This window comes from Pogoniulus pusillus, chromosome 2 (genome assembly GCF_015220805.1).
Source record: "Pogoniulus pusillus isolate bPogPus1 chromosome 2, bPogPus1.pri, whole genome shotgun sequence".
NCBI lineage: Eukaryota > Metazoa > Chordata > Aves > Piciformes > Lybiidae > Pogoniulus > Pogoniulus pusillus.
This window is the reverse complement of record NC_087265.1, coordinates 29,125,175-29,143,306: the sequence shown is the minus strand read 5'-3', so window position 1 is coordinate 29,143,306 and position 18,132 is coordinate 29,125,175. Positions and strand designations below refer to the sequence as shown.

Sequence of the window (18,132 nt, the reverse complement as noted above, 5' to 3'; positions counted from 1 at the left end):
TAGTATTTGCTGAAAAGAATCATGCAGCTGTGGTGTCAGCTTATTACTTGTCTCCCAAAGTCCCTCAAACCCTGGCAGAAGTAAATGTAATATGTTGAGTTCTGTTCCATACAATCGTTCTGAGTTTATTACAAACCATCCTTCATGGTTTATATCTATATCTACATTAATAATATATAGCAAACAAACAACAATTCTTTATCTATGTTCTGCTTATATCTAGCAGTTTTCCACTTGGCTCAAGGAGCAGTGGGCAATATCTGCTTCTACAAAGGACTAAGACTTCTTCAAAACCGAGGCAAAGTAAGGGCCCAAACTGGTCACTACGGCTGAGTGCAACTGGTATTACTGTGGGTAGTCCTATTACACCACTGGTGAGGTCTGGCACAACTGAACCTTGTAAAACAAAGGCAGCTGATGAATCAAACAGCACAGAAAAGATCCTCTCTAATAGGCTTAAACCTTTAACAGCAAACCCCAGATTTTTGTCTTCAGACTGCACCTCGTATAATCATGCAGCAGAGAGCCCCTGCTTAGTCTCTAGCACACTGCAGAAGAGCTCAGCACAACCTTCTTCTCAGCCATTGCTCAGAAAAGAAGAGGAGATCATATACACTTACCTGAATATCTGTGGGCTACATGGATCACAGGAGCACAGGCTGGATCCCCTTTATATGGCAGGCCTTCCAGTGCTCCCCATTCCCAATCTTCAAGCAAAATAGAACTGTTTATGCTGCTATACTGATAAAAATCACTTCAGAGAGGCCCAGAGCTGCCCTCGTAGTTCATAAATTATAGAGCTTTACTCTGCTTGGCACAGGCTTGAACCCTGTTCTAGTTGAGGTTAAAAGACAAAGCAATGTTTCTGCCTTTCTAGAGCCCTGTGGCAGTTTTGCTGCTGAAGCCAGGGTCTGGTCAGGCCTCTACAGGTGTTCCTCATTTGGAGGGAACCCACAGCAGGCACTGGCCTTAAAGTGATAGGGCTGCTTAGTAGCAACCTTCAAACCCAGCCATGGCACAGCCTCGTCTCCTCTGAGCTGTGCTTACACAGATCAAACAGTGTTTAAGCAGAACTGCCGTTTCCCCTTGCGAGCCGAGGAGCAGAGGCAGCTCTCCCGCAGTATGAAAGCTGAGCTGTCTCCTCCTGAGGTGAGTGCCGAGTTGATTCACCTGCCTGCCTTTGGGCTGCCTTAGCACCTACATTCAGAAAGTGCTGCTGTCCTCCGAGGCAGGGACAGCGTATAAAATCCAGCAGGGGCAATTCTGGGAGAGTTTGATTCTCTTTGGGAACAAATTGGCTGGCCTCAGTCACTTTGTGAAGACAAGACTGACTGACTTGAGGAACAAAGCCCTCAGAGAGAGAGAGTGTGAAATCAGGCACAGATAGAAGGCGGCTGCAGCCTGGGTGATCACTGGCGGCGCACAGCCTGGGAGGATGTACTGGAGGCATGGTGCCTGGGGACGTGCCTTAGTGGGCACGCTGATGTTGGGCTGATGGTTGGAGTTGATCATCGTAGGCATCTTTTCCAACCTTAATGATTCTATGGAAATAACCTTCATTTTGAAAGAGTGACAGGTTAAAAAGACACAAACAATAGGCCACACAGTGCCATTCAGTGTATTAGACTCTTTCTTAATGAGGGATGAAATGAAGCAGGCTTACAGAAGCTTTGTCACTGACACACTTCAGAGGGTTCTTCAGGGCAAGTTCTCTGTCTTTCCAGGCACCAACCTTCCAGGCCAGTCTAGCAAGGACTCCACCCCATGAAGCAGCTATCAGGTCTCAGACATTGAAGTCTTGCTGTGTCAAAGGTTATAAAATGTGGTCAGAGGAGCAATTTCCTTTTCCCTGGATTATGAACAGCAGAGCTGTTCTGTGGCTGAGCTGGTTGGAGCTTCACTTTTGTTGGGCAAACGACCAAGGATCATTTATAGCCAGTGGAAATTCCTTGCCAGGTTCTCTGCAGTCAGGCTGTGGCCCTTGAAGTTCCTGTCTTGAACCTCTCTGAAGCTGTTGTACTGTTTTCACATCACTAACTCCTGAACAGAAAGTTTGGGAAGATTTCAGTACTGAGAGGACCAGGACAGGATTGGTTCTGTTTCTGTGCAAAAGCAGCATAAAGTAGTCATAGATAGCTCTAGGCCACTATTAGTGTATTTGGGGCACCATTTTAGCACTTGAGTTGAGGGATAGCATAAGACTGCCTTTGTCCTCCCTTAGTATCATTCTGTGCCATCTAAATTACAATTTTGAGAGGCACAAAGGAAGGGGCAACATTCATCCTGCTCGAGCTGAACCTAATTTAGCTGTTATTCTGAACCTGAACCCTGTAATAGCCTTACCCTCCACCAACACTTACAGATGGCCTGAGAGCAATGGCCCCTGCATTTAGGCTTCTCATCAAGGTGTCTCAAGTGTGTGGATAACTTCATAAAATCAACATCTGGGCCATGGGGAGATGAGAATCACTTGATGAAGTCCCAAAATACAGTTATGCAATTTGTGTAGCATAGATCAGCAGAGCTAAGCATGAAGTGCAATCAGGGAAAGTATTCCCAGAGAACCTCTGGGTTAGATTTTGATCTGATTGATCTTATGCTAATGTAAGTTAATGTTCAGATTAATTCAAGAAGGATGGTTTTAATGCCTTAATACTCCCACACATACTTGGCTATTTTCAGAACTACCCAGACTATATTTTCATTGATTGCAGGGATGAAACTAAAGTCTGCATATCCTTGATAGCAGATATACAGCAGCTGTTTTTCAGGACCTCAATTCCACATTGCTGTGACAGCAAGACGAACTGAAGCTGCTCAGAACTCTCATGCACCCTGCTGCACATGGTGCCAAGTTCTTCTCCAGGAAAGGGGTATTTTCTCTTCCTGGTACTGGCCAGTGGATGTTGAAGGAGGGAAAATATGGAATATGTGATGAGCAGTATGCCTGTCAAACTATGCTGCAACAGGTGGATTTTCAACAGCAGGTACTCAAGCTTGCCTACGGGATGTGTTTGACCATGAATATAGAGTCACAATGCGAGTTCAGGGAAGGCCTGGGTCTGAGGGTGAACTGGTGTGTATCCCAGCTGCGGTCTCATACATGTCAGTACTGACAAATGGTAAGATTTTGATTCAATAGGTGTCATTTCTAAGTGCTTGCTGATAGTTTCTAAACCTTTCCCCACCATCTTTTATTCCAGAAGCTTTCAGTGGGAAAAAAAGCAATGTGGAAAAAGGATGTTGGATAACACTGATTTTGGACTTCACATTAATGCCATTTCCTCCTAACTTGATATCAAAACAATCAATGAAATTCTACATTCAATCAGTGAAACTTTTCTGTCTCTATACAGATGTAGTTGAGGGCAGAACTGAGTTCAAGACATTCTATTTGGTCATATTGGTTCACTTCCTTTCCCATGCCCACTGGCAGCTCATTCAGAGGAGAACAGATAAGATACTATCATGGTTTAACCCCAGCTAGCAACTCAGCCACATGCAGCCACTTGCTTACTCCCATCTGGTGGGATAGGGGAGAAAATGATATCATACAGTCTGGAATATCCCTTTAGCTAGTCAAAGTCAGCTGTCCCAGCTGTATCCCTTCCCAACTTCTCGCCCACCCTGCCTACTCACTCGTGGGGTGGTGTAAGGACCAGAAAAGACCTTGCCACTGTGTGAGCACTGCTCAGCAGTAACAAAAGACATCCCTGTATTGTCAATGCTGTTTCCAGCATGAATCCCAAACATAGCTCCATGCTAGCTGTTATGAAGAGAAGTATTGGGCCTACTTCCCACTATCACACCTGGAAGTGTATTTTCAGTCTTGAATTGTCTAGAATGTCCTCAGCATCACCTCAACAACAAGTGCCAAATTGCCATTAATTTCTGAAAAGTTCCAGTATAAGAAGCAATTATGGAAAGAAAAATTCTTGGCTGGAAGAAACTGATGTTATCATTAAAAACGATCTGGCAGAACAGCAGGTAAAGTAAATAAGCACAGGAGATAATATAAAGATGCTGAGCTGGGCAGGAAATTATTTCTAATATGAACTAAGTCTCTCTTTTATAATACTCCTTCCACCAAAATGGATGCATTTAAATTGCTGTTTAGGTGTCCTTATTCATTGCTGTTTACAGCCTATCTGTCTAAATGCAAAGTTGCCTCATTCTGGCTGGGTCAGTAGGATGCTGATGAACAAGGTGTACCCTCAGCCATTTCCTTCAAGAGGAAGAAATACTCATTTACAAAACAGAAAGGCTTACTTTTGCTAATTGCACAGAGGCATACAAAAAACCAGCACTGAACCTGTGTAGGCTCTAGTGAAAAGATGGATGCCATGAAAGTTTACATCAAAGTCAAGACAGTTCTTGTGCACTGTAAAATCTTTAGCTGCTGTGAAACAAGACCCTGCTTAATATCCTTGCACTTTAAATCTCAGCAAGAAAAGTTGCAGGAGAAGCAAAGGAATTATTATTATTTGATTAACTGGTTGATTGTGTTGTTGTAAATCATATAGATTTTCCTTTTCCCCGCTGCTGAATTCTTGATACATTAAAACTCCTTCAGTACCGATTGTTTATAGCTTTGATTAGAGCCCTCGTAGTTTTGGTGAGTGTTTCTGCTTGGACTTGCTGTACAATGAATAAGTATGAATTGGATCCTGTAGTGAGAATGTCACATGTATAAATAATTATTTAGTTCACTACAAAGCAGATGAGGAAGCTGGCTAGGGATGTAACAGTTCAGCTGTGTGAAATGGTTGCCTTGTGCTTACCTTCTCTAGTAGGGCAATGGCTGTTAGAATTTTTTTTTTCTTAACCTAAGCATCTTCAGACTCTTTTGTAGCACAACCCAAAAATTAAAGATTTTCTCTTTAACTCTTTGAACTTATACCACACTATCCAATTTCATCCATTCCCACAGGGCCCCATTCAAAATTCTGAAGGTAATGCCAGTCAGTTCCTTCTTTTTTCCGTAACAAATCACAGTGTGATCGGTGAGTTCTGGGAGACACTTCTGTGTCTTCTGCATCCTCTGCAAAGATGTTGAAGCCAGTTCCAGATATAGTCTGGGGCATGGCACGGCAAGTTAAGGCAGAGGACAAAACCACAGAAATAAAACTTAACTGATGTTTGGAAAAAGGTGGGAGTGGATCTAGAAGTGTTGTAGTTTGTAAAGGAACTTCCACTTAGTGACACTGGTTCCAGCTGAACTCTGGCAGAACATCTAACAAGGCCACTCCTCCACAGCAGAGGTGGGCAACGAGAGAAAGGCCTTCCAAAACTCCTCTGTGAGACTTCTCAGTGAGGAATTGGTACATATGTGTTTGAGAGAGACATTTATATTTGTAATAAAGATTAATAAATATAATAAAGTTTATGCTTGTAATAAAGATTCTTTCAGCTTTATAAAAAAGAAAAGTGCTCTTTAAGGTAGGGCTTTGCCCAGCTATGCAGAAGGTCTCTGTTGTGTTCTTAGCAGTGACACATACTTTAAAGGTACACTAGCAAACCAGCAAATTATTTATTACCTGTGACAGTCTTACAGATGAAAAAATGTGCTTAGTAATGCAGCCAAAGTACCAAATTGCAACATTATTGGTATCTGTTTTCTGATGGTGATGATGGAAAGAAGCAGGAAGAGAAATTAATGGAAATAAGTAGCTGGGAACAGTAAAGTGGTGTGGTAGGAGACAAGAATATAGAGGAAGAAAAATATGAAGCAAAAAAGAACAAGAGGCAGATGGGCATCAAGCTGGTAAAGTAATTTGATACAGATACTAATGTACAGTAGAAGTATGAAGTCTCATGAAATGCACTACTCTAAAAGGAACTTGTTTTGGCCAGTAGTGTACGTTACTGAGTCCCACAGTACTCAGCTAAGTTACATCTCCATTTTCATATCAGAAAAGATCACCTGATCTGATTTCTGTTCCACATGCAGTCCACTACAGCTTTCATCCTACTGAGCACAGAAAGAAAGGTACCGAAGGAAATAGCTAACATGATTAAAAAAGCTATTTTAAAAATCAACATTTTGCCCACATTCTCCACGCCCTCTTGGAATATCCAAACCTTCAATTTATGGAAGGCACTAAGTATAGGCTCTTCTTTTATGTGGTCAGAGATCAGTCAGTGTGTTCTTAGAAGAGCTGCCAAGAACGAAAGTGTCTTTGGGAATGACTTGCTACAGTTTGTGTTTTAAGCTCAAGACCTTTGCAGATGTTATTTTCCTCATGTAGCAGAAGCGTTCAGCAATAACCTGTGGATCCAATTACAGTGCATTGCTCAGAGCTCTGCAGTTTCTTTAATTTCTTTATAACCAATAAAAATGTTCCCTTCAGAATGCAAAATACCTTTTAATTTATGAATTCATTTGAAGAGATGCCATCATTCCACTCTCTACCCGTGTGCTAAATTAGTGCTTTTCAATTCGTAGACTTCACCAATGAGCCTCAAGGACTTCTTTCCTTCCCTGCACTTAATAGGACTTCCTACCTTCCTTTCTGTCCTAAATAGAAAAGTGGAGCTGTTGCCAGTGTTTAGGCTCTAGGCAGTTTTTGGCCTCAAGTTTTTTTCCTCACAGTTCTTTCCTCCCCCCGCTGAGATGAAGTGATTATACCTGTGATCTGCTGACTTGTTGGTGCCTGTGCAGGTATGGATCTCTCTTTGCCAGGGAGGCTCTGCCTGGGCACCAAGCACAGGACTGTTGGCTACCGTGGGAGCTGAGACTGAAAGCAGAATGGTGATCCTGACCGTCTTCTCCTGCATAACCACCTGAAACAAAGGTTGTCCCATCCTCCATAGGATCTTAACAGTATTTAATCCCCAGACTTCTTCATGTCCAAAGAAGAGAATTCACCAGCAACCATCAGGAATGTGTCCCCAAGTTCACTATGGTACATAAAGCCAAGTTGTGAGGTTTTGTCCCTCAGATTGTCTTCCTGGTTGGGGAATGTTCCTTTTACTCATTTTACTACTTCAGCAGCCAAAGCCAAAGTAGTTTTTTTTTTCTTGCAGTCTGCTTGGAAAAGTCTTGTGAAATTCCTCCCAATTCCTCCCTAAAATTCTACAAGCCAATTAATTGCTTGTCACCAGACAGTCAAATTTTGATATGGCTGCATTTACACCAGTGGCTCTGGTAGTTTGACTTACCACATGATAGGGCAGTTGGAGTTAAAAGTATGTTTTATTAGTGGAATTCTGCTCCATGAAGAAGAACATTAGAAGTACAAATATATAATTATTCTACTTGTGTTCCACTGACAATGTTGAGGAATGTTCTGAAATAAAACGTTCTAGTGGGAGACTACAAATCATGCAGATTGACTGGATTGTTGTTAATAAAATCTTAAAGGTAAGAGGGGATCCAGGTGCTCCACTGACTGCTGAGGGATTTGTATTGTTTAATGGATATTCCTTTGAGAGCTTTTTCCTGCATAAAAACCATAGGGTCATAGAATGGTGTGGGTTGGAAGTGACCTCCGAAGGTGATTTAGTCCAAGCCCCTCTGCAGTCAGCAGGGGCATCCTCAGCTAGATCAAGCTGCCAAGAGCCCTGTCAAGCCTCACTTTGAGTATGTCCAGCGATGAGGCCCTAAACTTCTCCCCAGACAACCTGTTCTGGTGTTCCACTACCCTCATGGTAAAGAACCTGTTCCTGACATTCAATCTAAACCTCCTCTTCTCCAGTTTGAAGCCATTACCCCTCGTTCTATCACTGCAGGCTCTTCTTGTAGGCCCCCTTCAGGCAGCAGAAGGCTGCTATTAGGTCTCTCCAGAGCCTCTTTTGTTTGTGAAATTTTTCAGCTATTAGCTGAACCTTTATAATCTGTACTCTCTAGTGCCTGAAACCTGTGTTGGGGCTTGTGCTCATTCTCGTCTCCAAAATGATGTAATGAGAAAGCAGCTAATGTGCTTAGTCCATTAAGGAACTAACGTGGAATGTGTTGGAAAACATATTTCTGGAATTATCATGTTTGCTGACAAAAGCTGTTTGAGTGTTGATGGAAAGCTGTATCCTTATTATATTTTACACACAGACAAGACTGCATGTAAGTACCTCTATAGCTGAAAGATGTTTGATACTGAACAACTTCCCTCTCCTTTATGTGACCTTCAAGGTTAAAACTCAACTAGAGGGATAATTGCTGTGCTTTTTAATGAGACAATGCGGTGTGCCATTGCTACTATTGCAGAGTGATGAGATAGAGCAGAGTGCTGCTGCTGAAGTGTCTAATGAAAATTGCAAATTGCTGACTCCATGAATGACTCTGGAAGAGTTTAGCATGTGTGTGGAGTTTTCACTATCAAAAAGCTCTAGTGATTCCACATCAGAAAGCAATTTTCCATATGGTTTACTGAGAATTTAGGCACGTAAACAGATATTCAGCAGTGGTATTTAATGCAGTTTATTGAACAGGTTTACAGATTAGGGTCATAATTGTCAGAGTTTTGTCAGTTTCTGTCTGAGCACACTGATTGTGTGCCTGGGAATTTACCTTTCCCACTCATGTTTTGTTTTCCTTTGTTCTCTATTTTAAGAGGGAAATGCAAAGGTAGGATTGTGCTGAGGCAGTGGAAACGTACTTCAGTATGATTTATAGACAGAACCTCTGCGAGAAATTGTGTTTATGTGATTATCTTGTCTCACTGCAGATGTTTTAGGTTAAGCTTCTTGCAATACAGTCTGCACAAAATGCCTGAACAGATACTGTAACACATTGCACAGAAAATGAATATGGAATAGATGCTGATGTGAAATTACAACAAGCAATTTAAATGCAGACATGGCAATATCTGGTTGTTTGCACTTAAGTGTTTATGAGCAGAATAGTAAGGAATGCAACGAGGGCCTGCTCCACAACCAGGTTTGCTTGGTACCCTGGGAGTACCTAAATAGAAACACAAGGAACTGTACTCTGCTCTCAATGATTTTGAAACATCTTTCTTTTGATAGAAAACAACAAAGCACAGCAAGTCTGTGGCAGTGTGCAAATCTGTCCCAGCCAAGGAATGAACAGCCATAGTCTCATCTGCTCTGTGCCTTTTCCAAAAGGAAAGGGGGAGGGTCTGCTTTGGATCTACAGCCAGGCACGCACTTCTCTGCAGAGTCCTCAAGGGAGCACGGGCTGTTGGCACAGGGCATGACAAAGAATGGTCTTGTCCTGCAATAAGAGGAGGACCTTAGAAATGCTATAACCAATGTTATCACCACACTTAACTGTCCTAGTAACACCTTTCTGCAGGAGAGATGTCCTTCTTTACCACAAAGACTCGGTGGACCACAGCTGTGCTTAATATGTTGTATCAATAGATCTATCCACCAACCTGAAAGAGCAACTCTAGCTGCCTGTAGATTCTCCAGTTTATTAATGCACCTGAAAGCACAGGACTACATTATCTGTGAGATCTGAGGCTGTGCTCCACAGGGTGGTGGAGCAGCTTGGCAGGACAGAATAATTCTGATCCACTCAACATGTCCTGAATTCAGTGCTCAGCGAGAAAATCTATCCAAGTGACAAGGCAGAATGACACTACTGGTGACACGACCTCAAGGAAACTGCCTGTCATGTCACATCTCAGGGTTTTGTCTTAGTTTTTGCATCCAGAATTTGGCCTTCACTAATTATTCAGCTGTGGTTTGGAAAATCTTTTAATCTCCTTTGTTTCCTTTCTCCAAATCTGCTTGATTGTTTTTTTCTTCAAAGTAAAACATGGCCCTTGAAGTTCATCTTTCTTAACAATTTGCAATATTTTTTTTTCTGGTTAATGTAGGTCTTAGCTAAGGATAAATATTGTTATAATCTACTCTGCTGTGTTCCTCATAAATCATTCCCAGTAGATTTCTCTTCTTGTGTTTGTCATGCTAACGTGATTTCAGCTCAGGAAGAAAGACAAATGTTATTAGGGCTCAGTGAAGCAAAGGCAGGAAAGAATAATTTCATATAACACTGCTAAAACTGGCAGCAGGTTACATGAAATTTCTTGTCTGAGTTATGCAAATACCTTTAAGTTTCTGTCCTGATGACATTTTCTTTTGAATTACAAATTCTGTTGTGTTGATTTTATGTGTAAAAGGATTTTGTTGTTCTTTCCAACTTATAAGGTTCTTCAAAAGAGAAATAAGTTTCCCCCCACACCTTTCTTTTTAAATATATCAATTTTGCAGCTTGATTATGAACAAACAGTATTTTTAAATACAGCCCTTAAGAGAGAATTTTGAAGAGGTCTGAACATTAAATACAAAAGATACCACTGACCCTGAAACAGAATGTGCTAATTTGTAAAGCTTCATGCAAGCACAGACTAATAACAGGGGTCTTCACCCAGTATTTGTGACATGGACAGAAAGTATGGTAAGGGAGCATCTTCTTTTCAGTGACTAACACCATCTAGTCTCAGCAGCAAAGAGTCTCATTCAAATGAGGTCTGTTCTTTGATCCTGGTGCATACTGGATCAGACTTTAAAGGTAATGCATGCATAGCAGTGTTATAAAAGCCCAAGATTCCTTGTACATTTATATAAAGTACCTCAATTATCAACATTATGAATTCCTTTTATTGTTGTTTTGATTTCTGTGGGGTTGGGGGGACGAGTAACACATTAAAATGTAACTAGTGGGGAGAAAGGATTTCCATCATATGAAATACTTGAAGATTTATACATCCCTTTTGGATATGAACTGGTGTGAAAATGTTAAGTGAAAAGCAAAGACTTGGATTTTCTGTGTCTGAAAAGCAATTCTGAAAATGCTCTCAAGCTTGAAATAGCTTATTTAAGGAACTCTAGTGGCTTTTTTTACTTTGACTCTATTTTCACAGAATCAGCGAATATATCTGGTAGGAAAAGACCTCAGAGATCATCCAGTCCAACCCTTGACCCAGCACTGAAGGGTCAACGCTAAACACCAGGTCCATATGCTGCTTGAACACCGCCAGGGATGGTGACTCCACCACTGCCCTGAGCAGACTATTTCAATGTTTGAGAACCCTTTCAGTGAAGAAATATTTCCTAATATCTAGCATGAACTTCCCCTGGTGCAGTTTTGAACCATTTTCTCTGGCCCTGTCACTTGACACCAAGGAGAAGAGGCTGCCCCCTCCTCTCTCCAACATCCCTTTAGGTAGCTGTGGAGAGCAATAAGGTCTCCCCTCAGCCTCCGCTTCTCCAGACTGAACAACCTCAGCTCCCTCAGATGCTCCTCATAAGCCATGTGCTCTAGGCCCTTCAACAGCCTTGTTGCCCTTCACTGGATACATTCCAGAGAAGTCTGTTTCGACTTCTTCTACGCTGCTAAGCCCTAGGAAGGAGTCTGTTTCAGGAATGATGCAAGTGTACACTTGGAGGAATACTTTGTAGTTTGTCATAGGATAGGTCTGGTTTTATCAGTAACTGTCACCAGCTAAGCTGACACAGATGAATGTTAAAACGCTCCTCACAACAGCAAGAAGTTATTTTGGTGGTTGTGAACTATCTCAGCCTGGATACAGTTTTTCAGAGGAGCTGTGCACCAGGCCACTGACACCGCTCCTTCCCCTCATCAGGTGTGACGCCTCATCTTCCACAGAGCAGCCTGGAAAAGAATGAGCATGTTACAGGGCAGGATGCAGATGCTGCTCTTTCATGGAAAGATTTATGCTGTCAGAGCTCACTTAGAGGCCTTTGAAGAAAAGCAGCTGGAAAAACAAGGCCTGTGGATGAATTCTTGAATTTCTTCCCAAGACAAAGTGACCCAGACTGCTCATCTCTACATTCCTACAGTGGTAGGGAAATGCAAACACATGTCCTAGCAGTAATCCTCCCTCCCAGCATTACAGGCTTCTTCCTCATATCCAGACTCATAAGGTGACACTGTTAAACAGGCAGAAAGCTCTGAGCTTTCCCAGAGCCCCCTGATTTCCAGCTGCAAATCCTAGAAATGCTGCAAAAGTTATTAAATACTATACTGAAGGAGTTCTGCAAATCAAAAGCTTTCTGATTGTCCTTCTGATTGCTTGCAAAAATTCAAATTCAGAACAGGAATTTTCAGTCTCTTCCAACCTTCATTTTTTCCCTATTAATAGCTATGCAAAGTATTAATTCCTAAATTGAGCTTGCAAACATGTAAGAAGTGGTTTCTTCTCTCTTTGAAAGTGTTTCATACAGTTTCATCCACTAAAAACATGGAAGCATCTACCTGGGTCTATCTTTTTCGCTCAGCCCCCAGGTGACATGCTAAAAATAATGCTCTCTTCTCTCCATTTTCCCTGCTCTCTGGAGCAGTCATGCTGAGGACCTTTCAGGGCCCTTAGCGATTAAGGTGACATGAGGAAGAGGCTGCAGAAGAAACACATGTGGCTAGCAGGAGGGAAGATTTGGGGGGGAACAGAAGAATTAATTGCTGGATATTGTAGGTGTGTGTAAAATTAGGTCACCCTCTTGTTTCAGACTATTTTAAGACTAGATAACTACTCACAAATCAGAAATGGAATAAGGCCAGGGAGTTTTGATGAGGCATTTTTTAAAGTCACAAACACAGAATCATGGATCAGTTTCAATTGGAAAAGACCTTGAAGATCATTGACTCCAACCATTCTCTAACTCTGCCTAGGGTGGTGCTAAACCATGTCCCTCAGGACCACATCTCTGCCGCTTTTAAACACATCCAGGTGTGGGGACTCAACCACCTCCCTGGAGAGTCTGTGGAAGAAGTTTCTTCTAATATCCAACCTAGACCTCCCCAGGTACACCTTGAGGCCATTTCCTCTTGTGCTATCACTTGTTCCCGGTGGGAAGAGACCAACCCCCACCTTGCTACAACATCTGAGTAAGTGGGAGAGCTCACAGGATGTGTGAGCTCAACAGGGAGGAGCTTAGAAAGGAGTTCAAAGAGGTTTTTGCTGAATGTCTTACCATAAAAGCACTACACTCTTTTCATTTTGTGAGTAATCATAAAACCCCATTCTGCTGATTTCCCAAGCCAGCCGAGTCAGGCAGTATCCTTTGCTCCTTAAACCACAAGCAGAGCCTCTCCCTGTCCCTCTCCAAGGGGATTTCTTCTCGAGGAAATGTCTGATGTGAATCATGCCGAGGTGCTGCCAGGTTGCTTTGCCTGCCAGGCTTTTTGTATTTCTCTGGATTTGACTACTTCCTTATAAAGGCAATTAGTTTGAATATGCAAAACCTCTGTCCTGCTTTTTTTTTTTCATTGAAATGTAGAAACAGAAACCCTACTCTATCTTACTGGATTATTTTCTCATTTTTCTTTGTTTTTTTTCCCCCTTTCTTAATGCTGTCTTGCCAACCAGTCACTATTGTTTACCTGCTTCCGAAGACACTCGCAGGACAGTAGCACATGAGATAAATCCAAGGACGGAAAAGTAGAGGAATTTTAGTGTGAGACACAGAAAGAATTAATCTATTTCATAAGAGATCCATGAATGTCCTTAAATTTGAGACAGGCTGATGGCATGTCTGCCACATTTAGGACAGACGCTTCAAAGAGCAGAGACATCCCTACTTGAAGGAATTTCCCTGTTTGCAATTAATGCTGTGAAAGAATCCAGTCCCACACAATTTTCTGCAGCACTGCAAAAAAGCCAGGTGGGATGTTTAACAAACCTTCCAGAGTTATGGGTAGTGCAATTAGAAGCGTGGAATATTTGCTTTAACACAATCATTCACTGGGATAAGAGAAGCAGAACTTGCTCTCAACGTTTGTAATTGCTAAAATGAGTAACTGTGCCTCATCACTCTGCTGTACCACACTGAGACACTGTGCCCTTTTATCTCAATTACTTTCTGTGTTTGCCTTATATTTCTCTATTAAACCTGTATAACTGTAACACTGTGGTAAAAACACTGACATACTGAGCATTAGCTGATGGCCTATTTTACATTATTCTGACTGCCTTATGTATATTATAATTATTAGTGTCTATATAAATGTGATTCATTGAACCAATAAGGTTTTCAGACAACTGCTGTAGCTCATTGATTTTCCTCTCCTGTGTGGGAATTTGCCTTGCACTGGCAGTTGGATCTTCTTTCATTTTTAATGTAGAATAAAGGCTTTAGCCCCAAAGTACTGATACCTCATTCTATCCTGATTCCATTAAGCTGAGAAAGCACATGGGAAGTGCCCAAGTTACACTTTGTCAGCTGATCTTTTTCTTGAAAGTAACCCCAGAGGCAACCATCTCACTTATCTCTGCAGAAGTGATGAGCAAAATATGAAGTTTTGAGGTTAAGAAGTTAGCATTCTGAAAGCTCATGTAGACTGTGTGATTCATCACCCATGAAGTTCTCTTAAGCCTTTCCATAACTGCAGAGTTGAATGAGTTGAGTCTCTCTCAAGCAGTGTTTATCCTATGGAGACACTAGACAGCCATCACAGAATCACACAGTCGTAGGAGCTGGAGGAGACCTCTAGAGATTACTGAAACAAATCTACCTGCCAGAGTAACATCACCTAGGGCAGGTCACATAGGAATGCATCTAGACGGGTCTTGGAAGCCTGCAGAGAAGGAGACTCCACAACCTCTCTGGGCAGCCTGTTCTAGGGCTCTGTCATTCTCACCATGAAGAAGTGTCTATTCATGTGGAGATTGAACCTCCTGTGTTCCAGCTTGTACCTCTTACTCCTTGTCCGATCACTGGGCACCACCAAAAAGAGCCTGGCACCTTCATCTTGACACCCACCCCTCAGATATTTGTAGGTGTTGATAAAGTCTCCTCTCAGTCTTCTCTTCTCCAAGCTAAACAGCCTCAGATCTCAGTCTTTCTTCATAGCAGAGAAGTTCAAGTTGCTCAGTCATCCTCATAGCTTTCTGTTGGACTCTCTTCAGCAGATCCCTGTCTCTCTTGAACTGGGGAGCTCAAAACTGGACACAGTATTCCATCTGTGGCCTCAGAAGAGCAGAGTAGAGGGGGAGGAAAACCTCCCTAGACCTGCTGGACACACTTTTCTTGATGCCGTTTACCCACTTGGCCACAAGGGCATATTGCTGTCCCATGGAGCACTTGTCTGCTGGGACTCCAAGGTCTTTCTCCATGGAGCTGCATTCCAGCAGGATGACCCCTAGTCTCTACTGGTGTCTGGTATTGTTCCTCCCCAGATTCACTCTGCACTTGTCCTGATTGAACTTCATGAGGTTCCCCTCTGCCCAGCTCTCCAGCCTGTCCAGATCCCTTTGGCAGCACAGCCCAATGGAGCGTCAGCCACTCCACCCAATTTTGTGTCATCAGTAAACCGGCTTAGGGTCCGCTCAGTCCCCTCATCCAGGTCATTGATGAAGATGTTGATCAAAACTGGAGCCAGTACTGATCCCTGGACAACACCACTGGCCACAAGCATCAGTTCTACCGCAAGCTGAAAGTCAGTTAAAAACATGGTAAATGAAGAAGAGATGCAATCCAGAAAAAGGCTCTGCTGCTGACAAGCTTGACTCATTCAGCCCTTCCACACAGGCTATCATTTTCACAGATCCTTCAAGCCAGACCTAGCACACCACTAGCTTCTAGCAGAAAGTATACACACAGCAGAGCTCACGGTAATAAGGAGACTGAGCTAAGTGACACAAAACATTTATTTCCAAGAAGAATCTGCAGAATGTAAACCCCAGCTCACTCTCTGTGCCTCTGGGCTAACACAACAGCATTGCCGGCCATTCTGTAGGTGGAGATTAAGACTTCCCCATGGTGGAGTGGGTTTGTTTCCAGTTGTTTTGTTTTCCAAACAATTGTGCTAAGAGGGATTTTACTCCATCTCTCTTGTTATTTCTGAGCATTTGTTGGCAGTAAGCTGTGGACAGCAGTGTGTGTTGGGATAACAGTATGATAACAACATTTTGTTCTTGCCATAAATGGATCTCCTTTGTCCTAAGGTGCCCTGCATACTCTGCCTGTCTTGAACACAAAGACTTATTTCAAGCTCTTTCCTCACATGCTTAGCCAAGACCTGCAGATGCTACAAGGCATTATAGAAGAACCTTGACATTAGGAGACCCCATACTGCAAGTCTTTACAGATCAGATTGCCCCCTGCTATGGTTCCAGGCTGCAAGAGAACATGCTCTCAAAATGTTCAGTGTTTTACACTTCAGATTGCAGCTGCTGGAAACAATCTTACACTGTGACACCACCATCAGCTGGGTAACACCTCTGGGAAATGTTTATTTTCTTGTAGTCACAGGTATTTTTATGGGATAAAGGACTGTGCAATAGGAGTGAGGAACAGAATCTAGAACAATCAAAAGTCTGTGGGAAAAACTCATAAAGAAAATACTATTTTCATAGACAGTGACTGTCTTATCCTCTGCTGTAGTACTATCTAGATGCAGAGCCACATTATTGAAGCAGAGAGTTCTGAAATCAGGAGCAAACAGCAAGAAAAATGGTTTTCAAGGCAATTATTTTGCAGACCAGGGAATGATTGTGGTATGCCTGGCTGATTTATTTATCTTTCTTTTGTGGCCACAAAGCATGAATGCAGTGCTTTGAGTATCTTCTGAATGGAAATGGACAAAATGAGAATCTAGTCAAAGAGCAGCTATTGGGAACTGGGACCCAGGTCTGGAACACTAACTACACTTTAACAAATTGCATTTTTACTGCAAAGTAGATGATGGATAAAAGACTGAGGTCTAGACTAAATTCAAAGTCTTACAGACTGTGCTAGTTTGAAGCAGGCTAGAATGTTTTGGTGAAAGAAAGTAGATAATTGGCTGTGAAAGGAAAACAATGGTTATGTCTCCTTCCCTCACAGTCTCGCTGAGAGGTATGGGAACAAGAAAGCAAACATTAGATAACACTTTCACTATTTTGTCTTCACTTTCCGGCTGGCTTTGGACTCAGCTGCAGCTCCCTAACCTCACTGCCACTAACCTTGCTTCTTAACCTCTTGGCTGAACCTCTGTTCTTCCTTAGGATTGTGGTAAGGTTGAGAGGGGCAGGGGGAAGGTGCAGGGGTGGTTGAGAGCCCCTCCTGGGGACTCAGGTTTCTGGGAGGGGAGTTGTGTTTCTGTATTACTTTTAACTTCTATGTATTTCTGTATATAACTATATATACCCTACGGAGAGGCTGAGGGAGCTGGGATTGTTTAGCCTGGAGAAGAGGAGGCTCAGGGGTGACCTTATTGCTGTCTACAACTACCTGGCCAGCACCAGAACAAGAGGACACAGCCTCAGGCTGCACCAGGGGAAATTTAGGCTCGAGGTGAGGAGAAAGTTCTTCACTGAGAGAGTCATTGGACACTGGAATGGGCTGCCCGGGGAGGTGGTGGAGTCGCCGTCCCTGGAGCTGTTCAAGGCAAGGTTGGACGTGGCACTTGGTGCCATGGTCTAGCCTTGAGCTCTGTGGTAAAGGGTTGGACTTGATGATCTGTGAGGTCTCTTCCAACCCTGATGATACTGTGATACTGTGATACTGTAAATATCTGCTTGTATATTGTGCTAGCTGTAAATAAATAGCTTAATTTATATTCCCAGAGTCCGACTGAGTTAGCTGGGTGTTTCTAAAAGTGGTGGTGGGGGGGCAGGATAACAGCCAAACCACCACACAGACCTTCTTTTTCAGGCTTTGACTGAAGAATTAGTGCTGGTGCCCATTCAGGGATTGAGCAGCCACTCCCAGCCCACACTGGAAAGGAACAGGAAACAATATAGCTCCTCAAATTTTAGTTTCCAGGCTGTCACAGAACTTCAGTTAAATCAAAAGGGAGAAGCTAGATTTGACTCCTCTTTGTCATGGTCCAAAGGGATAGTAGGTACAGATAACACCTGCTATTAATACTACCAACTGAAGAATCTCAAAAGGTTTGAAGAAGTCCTTGAAAGGTCAGTAACTATGGAGCTGATAAAAAGGGCTATAGGGTATTAATCACATTTACAACACTTCTTGCTGCCATCTGGCCAGAAAACAAGTAAGATTCTGAGGGAAATGCTGCCTGTTCTTATGTCTGCTGGTCCCTGGAAAAGAAGCTCTAAACTACCCAGGAGTTCAACTCAAAGTTTCTTCTCTTTTTTTTTTCCAGATGGTTCAAACACAGTGGAATAAATTTATCCCTCTTGCAACTGAAGAGATTTGTTGTAGTATATAAACTGTCATGAGACGCTCCTGCAGAGAATAAATAAACCAAATCTGTAA

General features: G+C 42.6%; 1 long non-coding RNA gene across 1 annotated transcript; it reads left to right on the top strand.

Annotated features, from left to right (window-relative positions):
* Positions 1-993: 993 nt before the first annotated feature.
* Positions 994-2,619, top strand: LOC135187839 (uncharacterized). Its single transcript, XR_010307470.1, has 2 exons — positions 994-1,149; positions 1,725-2,619. It is a non-coding gene; the product is annotated as an uncharacterized LOC135187839 (long non-coding RNA).
* The last annotated feature ends 15,513 nt before the right edge of the window (positions 2,620-18,132 follow it).